The following is a 15,039-nucleotide window of genomic DNA, read 5'->3' on the forward strand; positions in this document are numbered from 1 at the left end:
CGGGCTGCTGGCCCGAGAGGCCCAGGGTCTAGCTACTCCTGGAAGTGAAGGGCAGGAAGTAGGCCTGGCTCCTTCCAGAGTCCCTGGCATGGTCACCAGCTCTGACCTTGGCCCTTGGGACCCTGCATCCCAGCTGCCTGTCAGTGCCCACTCCCAAGAATTCAGGCCCAGGCTCCTCCTGCCAGCCAGTGCTGCCCATCGCGAACAAAATGCTGTCACATACGGAGGCAAACCTGCACATACCCAACTATGCATAGTATCTGCTCTGAGTCTTCTCAGAAGTAACAAGAGGCAGGACAGCCTATGAACTCAGGCGCTGGAGTCAGAATGCCTGACTCTGCTGAGTGACTGGGCACATTGCTTAACCTTTCTATGCCTTAGCTTCCTCCTGCAAAATGGGAACCTTAATAGTATCTACATCATAGGGTTGTTATGGTAATTAAGTCATTTAAATGAGGAAGTACTAAGAGTTGTGCCTGGCACATAGCCACCCATGATAAGTGTCCATTAAGTTAAAAATAAATAAAATAAAAATTAATAATAATTTAAAAAACCTCACAGCTCCTCTCATTCCTGAATGGTCATGTAAACTCTGCCTATTCTCTGGAATGGCTACAGTGAGGCCAGAAAAGCAGAATCACCTCCACACCATTCACAAAGATGGCCTGGCTGGTCCTGACAAGCCTACAGGGGCCACCCATGGAGCATCGATGGAATAATTGGGCTCAACCCCCCGCTCACCTCACTACCTTTATCCAGCTCAACTAACTGCTGCCGTGCAGGAAATGCAGGCCCAGGGATGCCAGCTCTTCTGCTGAACAGAGGCCAGGAATGTGAGGTTTTAATAGGTGGCCTCTATTACGGCACGAGGCACAGCTGCTGCAGCTGTGATGCAGAGAAATGAGTTCACCATCTGATGGGGGAGACCAACAAGGAAGCAGGGAATCACGTGGCAGCCCAGCAGGGGAGAGAGGATGTGTTCCACCTAGCAGAAGAGTGGGAACAGCAAAGGGGAACAGTGTTCCAAGCAGAGGGAACAGCAAATGCAGAGGCTGGGAAGTATGAGGAACACAGCAGTTTGGGGATAGGGAGGATGAAAGTGTGTAGGACGCAAGACAGAGAGCTGAGGTTCGAGACTAATGGAAAAAGCTGGGAGATTTCTAGAAGCCAGAAACTCCTGGGGCAAAACCCCATCTCTACTGGGGAAAAGCAGATGTCTAGAAGCCTCTGAACCCTGAGCACCTGTGGATTAGCATGTTGTTCTCACTGAAGAGGGTTATGTAGCCCTTGGATAGCTCCAGAGAAGTCACTTGGAAGGGGACCAGACCCTGGAAGAGAGTTTCTTCGTTATTTGCCTTTATGCCACAGCCTGAAATCATCTCTCTCACTGCCAAGGCAAGAGCAGACAGGGAGCAAGCAGGACCCCAGATGACAGAACATTTACGGAGGGCCTCAAACATACCAGACTCCATGCTGGGCCTTTCCTTTGTGTTATCTCACTTCCTCACACTATGACCCCAGGAGGGGTCACACTGTTATTGCTGCCACCATTTCACAGATAAGGAAACTGAGGCATGGAAAGGGGCAATCCTCTGGCTGTATCACACGGTGCTGAGAGGTGAGCCAGTCTGTCTGGCAGGGGCTCCACTCTGCCCCTGCACCAACCTGCCAACCAGGGTTTTTTCCCTGTAAGGGATCGAGTTGGGGCTGGGAGGGGCATGGCAGGAGTGGCAGCCAGTTCTGAGGAGGCAGCACCCACCAGCTGGCCCCACATTACCCCGAGTAACCTCCACTGCAGGAGGATCGATACCTGGGGGGCCGTGCTTAGCTTTGGGGAAATCATTAAATGTTACATCAAACTAGTCAAAAAATAGTTGCGTGGCAAGGAGATGCTGAAAGGAGCTTTTGCCCAAGAGCATGAGCACACAAATGTATGCACATACACAATAAGGTGTATTTGTGGACATAGATACACACTCATACACCCATGAGCACACTCACAGAGACACCTACATGCGGATGCAGACACATAGACACACACACTAAAAGACACACACTCACATGCACACATACAGAAACATGCTAAGATACATACACAAGGACACAGACACATACAAATGTGCAAAGACCCACACATGTACTCAAAGATATGCACATGTAAAGATGCAGTTGTACATGTCAATGCAGAAATATCAGTGCGCTCTACTCACATCCGTCTCTATTCATCTGACTGATACTTTTTGTGAGTCTACTATGTGCTCGCCCCTCTGCTGCCCAGTTCTGGAGACAAGCTGCTCCATACCTTCATAGAGCCTAGAGTTCACACAAGGAGGAAGGCATAACTAATAATCCACAGGGCTATGTCTGATACCTGCCATGGTTAAGTACAATAGAAGGCTGAACTACCATCTCAGGGGGTGGAGTGTGGGAGGAGGGAAGTGCCCCAGGGAAATGACATTGAGTAGGTTCCCAGGGTGGAGAAGGAGTTAATGGGGAAAGGGGAGAGAGGGAAGACAGACAGGTATGTGGGAAGAGTGTCCCAAGCAGAGGGGACCAAGTCATATACAAGGGGATGTGACGCACAGGAAACTGAAAGAAGACATGTTCTGGAACATGGAAAGCACTGGGAATGTGACTCAAGATCAAGTTCAAGAACAGAGGACATACTAAATAAAAATTAAAACTTAAGAAAAAGAACACACTAGAATTAAGCTAGTATAAATCTGAAGCTGATTCTGATGCGATGTACATGGTAAACCCTTGAGCAACTGCTAAAAAAAAAAATCTCAAGAGAATAGTTAAAAAATAATTTAAAAATAATTAACAAAATTAAAGGTGCTACAAGAGAAAAAAATCACTCAAAGCAAGAAAAGGTAGAAAGGATGAATAGAAGAACCAAAAAGACACGAGACATATAAAAAACAAAAAGCAAAATGGTAGACATGTCTAATTCTATCAATAATAATATTAAATGTGAGTGGATTAAAAATCCAATCAAAAAACAGATTTTTCAGACTGGAATAAAAAAAGAAAAAGAAAAACAAGATCCAACTATTTGCTGCCTACAGAAGACACTTTAAATTCAGAGACACATTGAAAATTAAAGGATGAAAAATGGTGCATTGTGCAAACAGCATCATTAGAAAGTAGGAGTGGCTATACAGATATTAGACAAAATAGACTTTAAAACAACAAAAAATGTTACAAGAGATGAAGAGAGATTTATAAGGACAAAAGGGGTCAATTTGTCAGGAAGATATAATAATTTAAAACATACATACACTAATTAAAACACCAAAACACATGAAGCAAAATTGATGGAAATGAAGGGGAAAATAAATAATTCAACAATAATAGAAACTTCAATATCTCACTTTCAACAGCAGTTAGAACAACTAGCCAAAAGATCAACAATCAACAAGAAGGGAGAAGACTTGTAATACTATAAGCCAAAAATGGTGGGCAGGGTCAGCAGGGCTAAGCCTGTAAGGTTACATTGGGGCCTTTGCCCCAAAGGCAATGGGGAGCCGCTGTACGGTCTTAACAGGTTTTTAGTAATTTCACTAAGCTGCCATGTGCCAAAAAAGAATGGGAGAGGCCGGAGTGGGTACCGGGAAGCAAACTGGAGACCAAAGTCCAGGGGAGAAGTGATTGGGGCATGATGGGTAGCTGGGTGGTTGAGTGGATGAATGCATAGATGGGTGCATGGGTTGATGTGGACAAATGGATGGATGGAAAGATGGAAGGATGGATGGATGGATGGATGGATGGGGTCAGTAGGAAGAAAAAGTAGACAGGTGGATAGGTGGATGAACTGCTGAGTGGATGGATAAAAATGGGTGAGCGGGTTTATGAAGAGATGCAAGAATGTTGGATGGATGGTAGACGGGTAATCACTCAGTCCCTGCTAGACTTAAGAGTACGTGGGTGCTCACAGATTGGACAAAACTAGAGTGAGAAAAGTCCTCTTTATTCTGTATTCCAGACCATATCGTCTATAATCCCCCATGAAGACATCTAACCCCTCTTCCGCTCAATAGCATCTCCATATAGGAAGCCTAAGACATAGATAGAGCACCCTCATATGGTCTAGGTCACCTCACCTGTTCATTGTCCTTCCTCATGAGCAACACTTGGGAAACACTAGGAACCAGATCCACAAGGCCAGGGTGCAAAGAGCCCTTCTCAGACCGTAACTCAAGCCCTGGCCCCCCTGCACCAACTCTATTTCTGAGGAGGGGGACACAACACCCCTGGTCCATTGCATAGCTGCCACTTAGAGGTCTCCAAAACCCACACCAGCTGGCCACTTGCACAGGGGAAAGAGCACCTGCCACCTTGCTGGGAGGCATCAGGCATGTCCCATGCAACCCTCTCCCCTCTGCCACCACTGAATGGTGTTGATCTTCTAAACACTTGTGTGCCCAAAGCATCCCCATAGCTAAGACCCTCTCTGGGCAGAGATAAAGCATCAGTTTGTCACAGACACTCCTCTATCTGTTTCCCAAACAGCCCTTCCCGAAGCCCTAGTGATCCTTATCAGGCTAAACCCAGTAGGAACCAAATATACCTTGGATCCAGGGAATGGACCCTCAGCCTGCACTGGGCGGCAAACGGAAAAGTGAGGGCAGATCTGTCCCCCAGGGGCCATTCCAGACCCAGCCATGGCCTTGAGTCTTAGCTTCCAAAAACCACAGTGACAGAGGAAAGCTCCACCAGGAAAAGAGAGAGCTTACGGAGCCAAATACAAAATGTAGAATATGGCTGGTATAGCCACAGAAATGCGGGCTGGACTTAGCTTCTAAAAGAAAAAAAAAAAAAAATCTAAAAAACTTTTTTAATAAAGCCTACAAGTCTATACCCTTCCTTCTTTATCAACGACACAATTTATTGACCAGGGAGGCCATATTGACTAAATAAATCTTGATAATGACCAAGGCAGCAATCAATACCTGCTTATTATCAGCCCAGGCCGAGAATTCCATCTTGCGGAACGCAGGCCCGACGACAGGGCGCGCCACGCGGCTCTGCACTCCAGCGCGCAGGCTGGGGATGGATGGCCAAGTGGCCCTCATTTTCCAGGCCAGGAGAAGGGAATCCTTCTTGTGTTATTAATAAATCCCACACCCCAACCCCACCCATGCCTCTCAGGCTCGTGAACCTGGATTCATTGCCATGAATTGACAGTGGTAAGGTGTTTTAAGAGGTTTAAAAAAAAAATAAAGGAAAAAAGACAAGCATAGTGACTATAGATGGGGAATGCCAGGTTGGGGGTGGGGGGCAAGACTGAGGGGATGGGCTCTGGGAGAGGTACGCCGGGTCAGGGGCAGATCAAGAGCTGGGACATGTGTGGCCAAAGACCTGGGAGCTGGATTTGAGTCCAGGCTCTGCTACTTCCTGGCAATGAGGCCTTGGACTGAGCCCTCTGTGCCTCAGTCTGCCCAGCTGTAAGATGGGACAGTAGTAGTTTTCCCTCCCTGGATTATTGTGAAAATTAAATGAGATATTGTTCGTTAAGGGCTCTGACTACTGTCTAGCATGCAAAAAAGGGTTCAACAGATACCTGTTAAAGAACTGCCAGGCTTCCCTTCTTATGCTCCAAAGCTTGCAAAAGCCAAGCCTGGCCTCGCTAAGGCTAGCCGGGGAGTGTCTGGAGGGGTCTGACCTCCTATTCAGTGCTTCTCTGCAAGGAGCTACTCCACCTAGCTGCTGGCCAGTGAGGCCCACCAGGAGGTCCCACTGCCCCATACCCATGCTCAAACCCTTTCAGGGGTTGCTCTCAAGGCACCTGCATAATTATTATGCACCTGCATAATTATTGTTGCTGTTAATAAATATACTAATTAATAACAGTCACTACTTCAGAAAGGCTTACAGCATGCTCAGCCCTAAGCTAAGTGTCTGTATTGGGTTGTTTCTCTTTACTTCTTAGGCCCTTAAAGAATTTCTCTCTCCAAACAATTATAAAGTAGGAACTTTAGGATGCCACACCCCCAGCACCTCGTACTGCTCCTAACACAGCGTGCAATTAATGAATAAATGAACAAATGACCTGTCTCAACAACCCAGGGAAGCTCCATTCTAGACAGAGAAACTGAGGCCCAGACATGGTCCTTTGGTCATGGAAGGGAAGCGGAGACTTCAATCCTGGGCCGATAAGGGAAACATGAATCAGGCACTGGGAGAGTAACATCTTCTAGGTTAAAACATTAACTGGCTGTTCTGTGTCCCCCATAACAGTTGTCCCATAGGCCACAAGGACCTGCTTTGAGTTGTCTGTGACTGAGGCCACCAAACCACTGCTAATGGTCCACAGCCTGCTGGCAATTAATTAATGGATTTATTAATTAGGATGGGAGCCGCCTCCCAGGCTGGAATTGGGGTCACCAGTTTCTAAAGCGAGACTGACGGAGCTAAAGATAAACCCTCATTCACTGCCGGCCTGAGGCCTGTGCTCAATTCCCAGGCGAGGAGTGGGCGACTTTCAAGAGCCAGTGATGGGTGAAGCAGCTGGGGTTCTAGGAGGGGCTGGTGCCCCCAGGGCCACTCCCCAAGGTAGAGTCAAGGCAGCTGCCCCACATCACCCTTCCTGTGGCATTCATCCACTCGCTCATTCAAACACTGACTGAGACCTTATTATGTCCCTACCCTCCCCAGGGAGGAAGGCAGACAGTAAAGGAACAAATAAATACACACTATCACATTAGATAAAGCAAGTGGGGTTAAGGAGATGGGAGAAGGCTATTTTGGAAAGAGCCGTTAGGGAGGACCCCTCTGAAAAGGTGATATTTAAGCTGAGGGCTCAGCTTAAAAGAGCTAGAACTACAGAAAACCTGGGAAGAGGGAAGAACAAGTGCAAAGGCTCTGCGGCTGGAATGGGCTTGACATGTTCACGGAACAGGGAGAGGTCAGAGGGGCTTGAACAGTGGGAGAGTAGCAGGAGATGAGAGGGACAGACAATGGCAGGACAACAGCGGGTCAAGGGGGACCGAATCACGCAGGGCCCGTGGACCAAGCCAGAACAAGCAACCAGGAAGAGGCAATGCTCAGAGTGACAGCTCCCCAGGCTCCCAAGACACAGCGGGTACCTCGAGTGCGCACCTCTTGTGCACTGGGTGCCTTAGGTAGACGTCCGAATCTCACTTCCTGCCTGCTGGAGACTGTGGTCCTCCAGGAAGCAGATGTAAAGCCAGGGCTAACAGGTAAGGAGATTTATCAGATCAGTGCCTATGCCTGTGGGAAGGAGCCAGAAGGAAGAAGAGCCAGAAGCAAGACAGGAAGGAAGGGAGGGAGGAAGGAAGGTTGGTCGGTTGGTGGTTGGTTGGTGGAAGTGTCCTAGATTGCTGAGGAGTCTGGAGCCAGCAGAGGAATCCTTGTGTCCCCGGAACAGATCTGCGTGAGACCTGCACTCACTCCCTGGCTGGGGTGGATCTCTAAGAACAGCATCTGGGGCACCAACCGATCATGTTTCCTATGGTCAGGGATCTGCACGGTGCACTCTCACGGCGCTGCTGGAAAGTCACCGTTACCACACACATCTTATAGAGGGAAGCAAGTCTCAGGGGAAGTAACTTGCTCCGGGACACACAGCTAGGAAGGACCAGAGCTGGGATTTGAACCCTGGCTGCCCTGTGAATAATCCCAAGATAGAAACAAGAGATGGGGGTCGGGAGGAGGCATTCTGCAACAGAGCAAAGAATTGGGCTGAATATCTAGTTAAAAAAATAAAAGCATTACCCAAAGCTTTTACAGTGTTTGCTTACATGGTGTCCAGTGACAGAGCATTCACTCTGAGCCACATGTGTGCTCAGCAACATCTTATTTCATTCTCCATCCTTACCCTCCAGTTGACCTATGACAAGAGTAAGGATGGGGCTGGGTCCACCGGCCTGCTCAGGACTTGCATGCAGCCTGGCCTCGAGGCCTTCCCACAGCTCCTCACACGCACTCATCTTCCGCCTACCTCATGGTCTTAGCACATGTTATTCCCTCTACTGAGATGCTTTTCCCTGACCTCATCCTTGAGATCTCAGCTGAAGGGTCACTTCTCCCAGCAAGAATCTCAGGACCTCAGAATTTAATCCTAGTGCATGACTACATACCCGTCTGTCCTATGCATCCATCTTCCCCACTGTCTACGGGCTCAGTGAGAGCTGTCACTTTGCCTTCTTTGTTCCGTGACATCTCCAGTATATAATTGTTGGTTATAATATTCATGCTATTTATTGTTAATTATTGTTATTTATATAATTATTAGTTTTAATTCTTAATTATGCCACAAAGTGTAGGGTAGAGCATGACAGCAATGATTAACATTATATGGAACGTCTACATGCTGGGCACAGATATCACAGCATCTGCCATGTATCTACCCACTTAATCCTCACAACAATCCTTACGGAAGTGATGCTACTACTATCCCCATTTGACATATGAGAGAACCAAGGCTCAGAGAAGTTAAGTGACTTGCCCAATGTTACACAGCTGGTAAGTGGGAGAGCTGAGACTTGAACCCAGGCCACCCGGTTCCAGAGCACTCACTATGTCTTTGGGAGGCGGAGGGTACCAGGCTGGATTCTGCAGCCCATGCCACACCCCCTCAGATACCTGGACCCACAGGCGTTCATAACAGACAACAGGTACCCCAAATATGTGCTCTCAGCAGAGTGGCCTCTGAGTGGCTGCCCTGCCCGGGGAAATCTGCTCCCGACCGAGCCACCTTGGCGACCCCTGTGGTCTCCCTGCCCGCAGCACCCACGCTCCAAACAGGTGGCTGAACAAGTCAATCGACCCTAATGGTTCCCGGGGAGCCATTCACCCTATCCAGTTTGAGCGACGGCGGCTCGGAGAGTCTTAAGCACTGCTCGGCTCCGGGCGTCTCGGGCAGACGACCAGCTCAGGCCAAAGAGGCCAAAGGATTGATTTTCTCTTTCTTTCTTTCTCTTTAATGACAAACGCACATCCTGGAATTGCTGTTTCATTTGGCTGAACTGGAGGATGGCAGAGGCGGGGGTGGGGGGGTTAGTAAAGGAACTGGAAAGGAAGGAGGGGCAGCCACAGGCCCCCTCTGGGGGGTGTCTGAGCTGCTAAGAAGCAGAGACAGCAGGCTCTGTGCTCTCCTAATCCTGTATCTTCATGGAGCTGGTCAAGGGCCTTTCATTTTTTCTGGAGGTACAGACTCTTCTGACACTAGGCACTTAGGAAAAGGCAGCCAGTGGCCCTGACATCTCACCTTCCTTGTGACCTGCCTCATGACCCCTACAGCTGGCCTGATCTATTGGAGACCTTCAACCCAGGCCCTTGGCACTGGCTGTTCCCTCTGCTTGGCATGCCCTCCCCAGGTCTTCACTCCCTGCCCAGTGTGGCCAGAGCTCTTCATTCGTAAGGGACCCTGGACATCCGGATTTCATAGATAACATCTCCTGGGTTGTAAATGCTGACAACTTACACAACTTGTTTTTAAATATTGCACTAATTTAAACAGACACATCTGTGGACCATAAACAGCTCCTAGTCTGCAACCTCTGTGATCACAGCTCCCAAAATATAAGACATTACATACAATATTAGTAATGTATTAATCTAGTGAGTCCCCAATGGAGAAAGAAAGAAAACTTACCCAGAAATCTCTGAAAGAGCTTGCAAGTCCAGCAAGTTCTAGGAACTGCTGTTTATTTGGTTTTTCACCCTGTCTTACAAGCAAAATAACCACCAAAAATAAGCCGTTAGGCACTTGCAGAACGGTAGGTAACTGTGTGCCCAGTATGTGTTTAACACCTTCGTGTTCAAAGTGCTTTAATCTTCAACAACAACCTAGAAGGTGGAGACTATTAGTAGTCCCATTTAAAAACAAGGACAGCAAAGCTCAGAGAGGTTAACTGACCCATCCAATGTCACACAGCTAGTAGATGACACAGTGCCAGGATTAGAAGCCAGGCAGGGGCCCCTCACCATCCTGGCTCCTTGTACTTTCCTCTTGAGGTAAAGACTAAAGAACAAATTCCTGTAATTAGCTTTGATCCACCTTAATACTCTTAACTGGCAAGTGAAAAACTTCAGCCATGCCACAGCCTGTATGACAGCCATCCCATAAAACCAGAGGACCAGGATCAGCAAACTCTGGCCCACGGGGCAGATCTAGGCCTCTGCGTGTTTTTTGTGAAGTCTAATGGGAAGACAGCCATGCCTGTTCATTCTCACTGTGTATGACTATTTTCATGTTACAGTGGCAGAATGGAGAACTTACAGAAAGCAAACGGCCCACAAAGCCTAAAGTATGTCATTATCTGTCTTTTCATAGAACATTTGCTACCTCTGAGGGCCATCTAGATGGTTTCCTAGAGTGTCTAGAGATGCCACACCAGGAGAAGGTTCCTAGGTCAAAACCCTTGGGGAAACATTTTCCTTAGAGACACAGAAGCACATTTGCATATTAAAGAATACAAAAGGTTGTAGAAGCTTCTTTAGCTCTCTTTAGGCTGAGTGGTCTTAATATTTGGGCTGAGATTAAATGAAATGAAGGAGCCAGCCAGAGAAGGATCTGGGGGAAAAGAGCCTCACTTGGGTGGAGGGAATTGTAAGTCCAAAGGCCCTGAGGTAGGAAAGTGCTCAATGCCAATGAGGGACAAAAAGAAGGCCATTGTGACTGGAGCAGAGTGAGGAGGGGGAGAGAGGCTGGAGATGAAGCCAGAGAGATAATAGGGGGGCAGGTGATGTGGAGACTTGCAATCAGGGGAGAAGACTTGGGATGATCTTCGTATAATGGGAATATTGTCCTGGTCCTACAAAACACTACAAGCCATTTCTGGGAATGGTTCATCAAGGCTTAGAAACCAAGAACTCCATACTGAACATAATTTCTTGTCTCCTAAACTGCTTAGAAAGTCAAACCCTCCCACCCATCACCACACAGTGGGCCCCAAGGTCATTAGAAGACAATGCGTTTAACCGTCACACAAAGTGTGTCCGCTTCCTTCACCTTTACAATAACCTGATATGGCAGACCAGATGGGTACAACCGGCCTATGTGATGGGTTAAGAAACAGGACATTTGGGATATTGGATGATTCATCCAGGAGTGCCAGAGGCTGCACAGACAAGAGCTCTTGGGGCATTTCCCCTCTGCCAACTACCTCCACCTTCCCTGACACCCGCAATATAAACCACGGTCATAAGTAAAGAGCACACCCCAGTGAGAAAAATCAAACAGGAGAGTGTATCCTGAATTCCCAAACCAGGAACAAAGGCAAGCTACCACCTGAGTCCCTTTCCCACACTCCACCTCTGCCAGACTTGGCCTGTGAATTAGATAACTGGAAGCCACCAGAAATCGAGCCCTTTCAGGAACCAGTAGAGAAAACCAGTCTCTAGACAGCCATGTCCACCAATATAATATCCAGGACCAAAATCAGCACCAGGCAAGGTGTTCATGCTTACTATCCCATTCACCAGAAGAAAGGTTATTATGACACAAGTCCAAAGACAGAATCCTCTTTTTAACAGGAGAGAAGAAGGGGGAGGAGAAGAGGAAGGAAGGAGAAACCACCAGCAGCAGCACAACTAGAAAAGCTAAATAGCACCATGTTCATCTGAAATAACCCACCGAGAAGCTTATTTACTTCTTTAGGCTTGTCTGTGGTTTTGCAATTTTCTACAGTGAACCCAGGTATTTACAAAAGAAACTTCAAGATCTCCAATAGCAAAGGTGGTCAGAGATGAGACAGTGCTTGTTTTTCTTCTAGCAAAGACAGAGCCCATCTTGGGGAAGCAATTTCTGTCGAGATGAGAAATCAGAATTTTGGGATGCCCAGAAAAGACTGCTGGGTTCTTTAAATAAATTCTCTAACACCTGTTTCTAGCTCCTTCTGCAAAAAAAGGCCCACAGGGTATGGGTTCCAACGAATGGGAGAGGAAGAGAGAATGGGCTCCCCCACTGGTTGGATTTGTAAGGGTCCAGGGGGCCATCCAATTGTTTGGTCTTATTCACAGAGCTGCTATTAGAAATCTCCCCTCACCCCCTGTGCCCCCCACCTCTCCTCGTCCTCCTCCCTCGGACCCACCCACAGCCCTTGCCTAATGCCAACCTATCTCATGGCCCCCGGCTATGGCAAGCCCAGTCTGCTCACGCTCCCCACCCCGGCAGCAATTCTATTACTGCGAAGTTTCCAAAGTTAGGATTCCGCCAACAGGGCTGATAGCTTATTTACTGCTGTCATCTATAGAAAGAGGAATTTTGACACATTGTTAAATGATAGCACATTTAGATAAGTCAAGCTGTCAGAGGCTCTAATGGATGTCTAAACTCTCTGTGGCTGATATGTAAAATTTATGCACTTCAGAATATCATAAGGTTATAATATTTTAATCACATCCACGCTCTTTCTAAACTTTGAGCAGGCAAAAACATTCCATCAAGCACCATCTCCCATGTGCACCTTCCCAAACGTTCCTCTAAACTCCTTTTAATACCTAGCCTCTCTTGCTTTCCCTGTGGCTCTTCCTCCCTGAACACCCAAACCCTAAGCAGAATTTGCCTCTTCCTCCAAAACTTGTCCTATCTGGTCCTTCCAGCCAAACTCTTTCCTCCTAAGAAACACAGATGTGAATTGGGAGTGGGAGCCCTCATTTCGCCTGGACACCGTCAACTCTCATCAGCTTGATTAGCTCTCTTAAAGGAAAAAAAAACAAAACAAAAAGATAGCACAGGAGACTGGACCTGGATCATCATAAAAAAAAGTGGCAAAGTAAAGCAGAAAAAGAAAATCATAAAGGTATGAATCCGGTTACAATGATTATACACAGAAAAGCCATAAAAAAATACTGCATTAGTAATGTTCACCATAAAGCAATCTTATAACCAAATGAAATATGCCTAGCATTATCTTTGGGATGGAATTTTATTTCTTGTCTCTGGGACTGCTAGCAGCAGAGGGAAAAAAAGGAGAAAAGAGAGGGGGAAGCAGTTTCGGGGGTCCCGGAATAGGGTACCACATGTCAGAGCATCTTTACCATCAGCCGTAAGTCGTTAAGACTCGCTGACTGACTTCCATCCTAGGAAAACGGCCCTGCTGTGTTCAGAGACGGCGCTGGAAGGAATAACTGGACTGCTTCCATATTTGAAAAAATATATACTTCCGGAGGGCTGTATGCTGGGCTGGTACAAGGTCACCTTTCTTGCCAGGATTGGGGTGGCGTCAGCAGCATGGTCTGGCCTGGAGACACAGGCCGCCTTTGCTGCCTCGGCCACTTTAACTCTCCGCAAGCAGGCTTCGAGAAACCACTGAACCTGAACAACCAAGAATTGAAGCCACACACCTCCTCACACTCACAGGCAGCTGGGCCGCGTGACGAGTGGGCTCAAAGCTGTCGGCCTGCACAGGGCCTGGGGTGGGGGCCCGCCTCTCCTACCGGGATCTCAGAACAAGCCAGCAGAAGTTTTCCTTTCTGGTTATCTCCCCTATAAGAGGAAAGTGGGAAGGGAAAAAAATGAAAATAAAAGTGTGGCGTAGGAGTCATTAGCATTATGCACAAGAGATGATCCCGGGCAAAAGTGCTTAGGCTCATAATCCGTTTCCAACAAAAATGCCATCAGTGAGAATGCAGGTTGAAGCCGCAGGCCTGTCGGGCAGGGGAGCCACTGAACACTTCAGGCCGAGGGTGGGGACCGTGGCAGATGTGAAGGTCTCAATGTTTGCATGCAGCTAAGGCTGCCACGTTTATTTCTCTGCTCTCTAGAAGTGTGCAGCCTTTCAGACTCCCTCAGGGACACCCCCCCCCACTTAATATCCATGTAAATGAGCTTACCCCCTTCCCTGAGAGCCTGCTCCTTTTGTGCCAGACACACCAGCCATTTTCTTAATAAACACCACCACCGTCCTCCTGTGGGGGTGGGGGTGTTGGTCCCATTTCCCCTTCACCTGAACAAGACTCTCCACCCCTCCACCTTCATCATTTCCAGTTCAAATTTGCTTTTCTACCTCAGCATCTTCTAAAACCCTAACAAAGGGTTCCTAGATCAGTGGGAGTCCAAACGGAGTCCAAATGGAATCAAGATTTGGGTGACCTCAACAGCTCCACAAAAGACCCAGGAGCTGGAGAAGGAAGCGAGTGAGGTTCAAACCCCCTCCCCCCAGCTCAGAAATCGGCCCCCTGGGAGCCGCACCCACCCCTCAGCACCCAGCCCCAGCTCTAGCCACCCCTCCCGGCTGCAGCCGGAGCTCCCTGGATTGAAAACGAGTTATCTAATGAAAATTGTGTTAACTGACATTCTGGCCAACCGGGAGCAAATACCAGCGCTGTAAATCTCGACGCGGAAATTTTCTCCAGCCCAGAATAACAATAGGACCCTGCAAAGGGCTTTCGCCAGCCCTTCTGGTTCCTCTCCTCTTGTCTGCCACGTTCTTGTCATTCCTTATGTTACAGAACATCAATCATAAATAAAGACGCTGTCCCCCAGCCGTGCCCCGGTCTCATTTACAAACATTAGCAGGGAATACGATTACCATTGGCCTTCGTGCCAAGCCCAATGTGGCTGCCCAACTCCCTCTCTCCCTCTTTCTCTATTTCTCTCTCTCTCTCCCCTCCCTCCCTCCCACACACACCCCCCACTCTTCCAGAAAGGCCACTTTAGCATCATTTAAACGGGCAAGCACAGCTCACAGCCTGGCCCGCCTCAGCTGGTCACCAAACTGTAGCCCCAACTCGAGAGAGGACCTGGAATTGCAAGGCACTTGCAGTTATTAACTGCATGCCTGAGTGCCCCGATTTTCTCTCAGCTCAATGGCTGGGGGAGGGGACGAGTGGGGGGTTAGAAAGGAGGGGGCTGGGAAGTGGCTAGGAGGAGGAGGGTATAGGAACCACTTATCAGAAGAAACTTAAGAAGATCTGCAGGCGGATTTTCAAAAAAGAAATAAGTGTGTCCCTTTTTATCTCCAGACTGATGCTCTCACTTCTTCTGCGAATGTCAAGGCCAAGGCAGGATGTTCTAATCGCCTGGTTCTCAGCAACACTTCCCCGCCCCTTGTTCCCACTGCATGCCGA

General features: G+C 48.1%; 1 protein-coding gene across 7 annotated transcripts in view; it reads right to left on the reverse strand.

Moving 5' to 3' along the window:
- The window catches only part of CUX2 (cut like homeobox 2), a 316,587-nt gene that overhangs the window by 242,598 nt on the left and 58,950 nt on the right, over positions 1-15,039 (reverse strand). Inside the window, exon 1 of one of the 7 annotated variants that reach the window (XM_032309668.1) lies at positions 13,315-13,338. The exons of 5 other annotated variants lie outside the window; for them this stretch is intronic. The gene's annotated coding sequence lies outside the window, so the exon portion shown is untranslated. Of the gene's footprint in view, positions 1-13,314; positions 13,457-15,039 lie in introns of those variants that run through there. One more of the 7 variants, XM_032309660.1, reaches the window with a different exon arrangement.

This window comes from Mustela erminea, chromosome 13 (assembly GCF_009829155.1).
Source record: "Mustela erminea isolate mMusErm1 chromosome 13, mMusErm1.Pri, whole genome shotgun sequence".
NCBI lineage: Eukaryota > Metazoa > Chordata > Mammalia > Carnivora > Mustelidae > Mustela > Mustela erminea.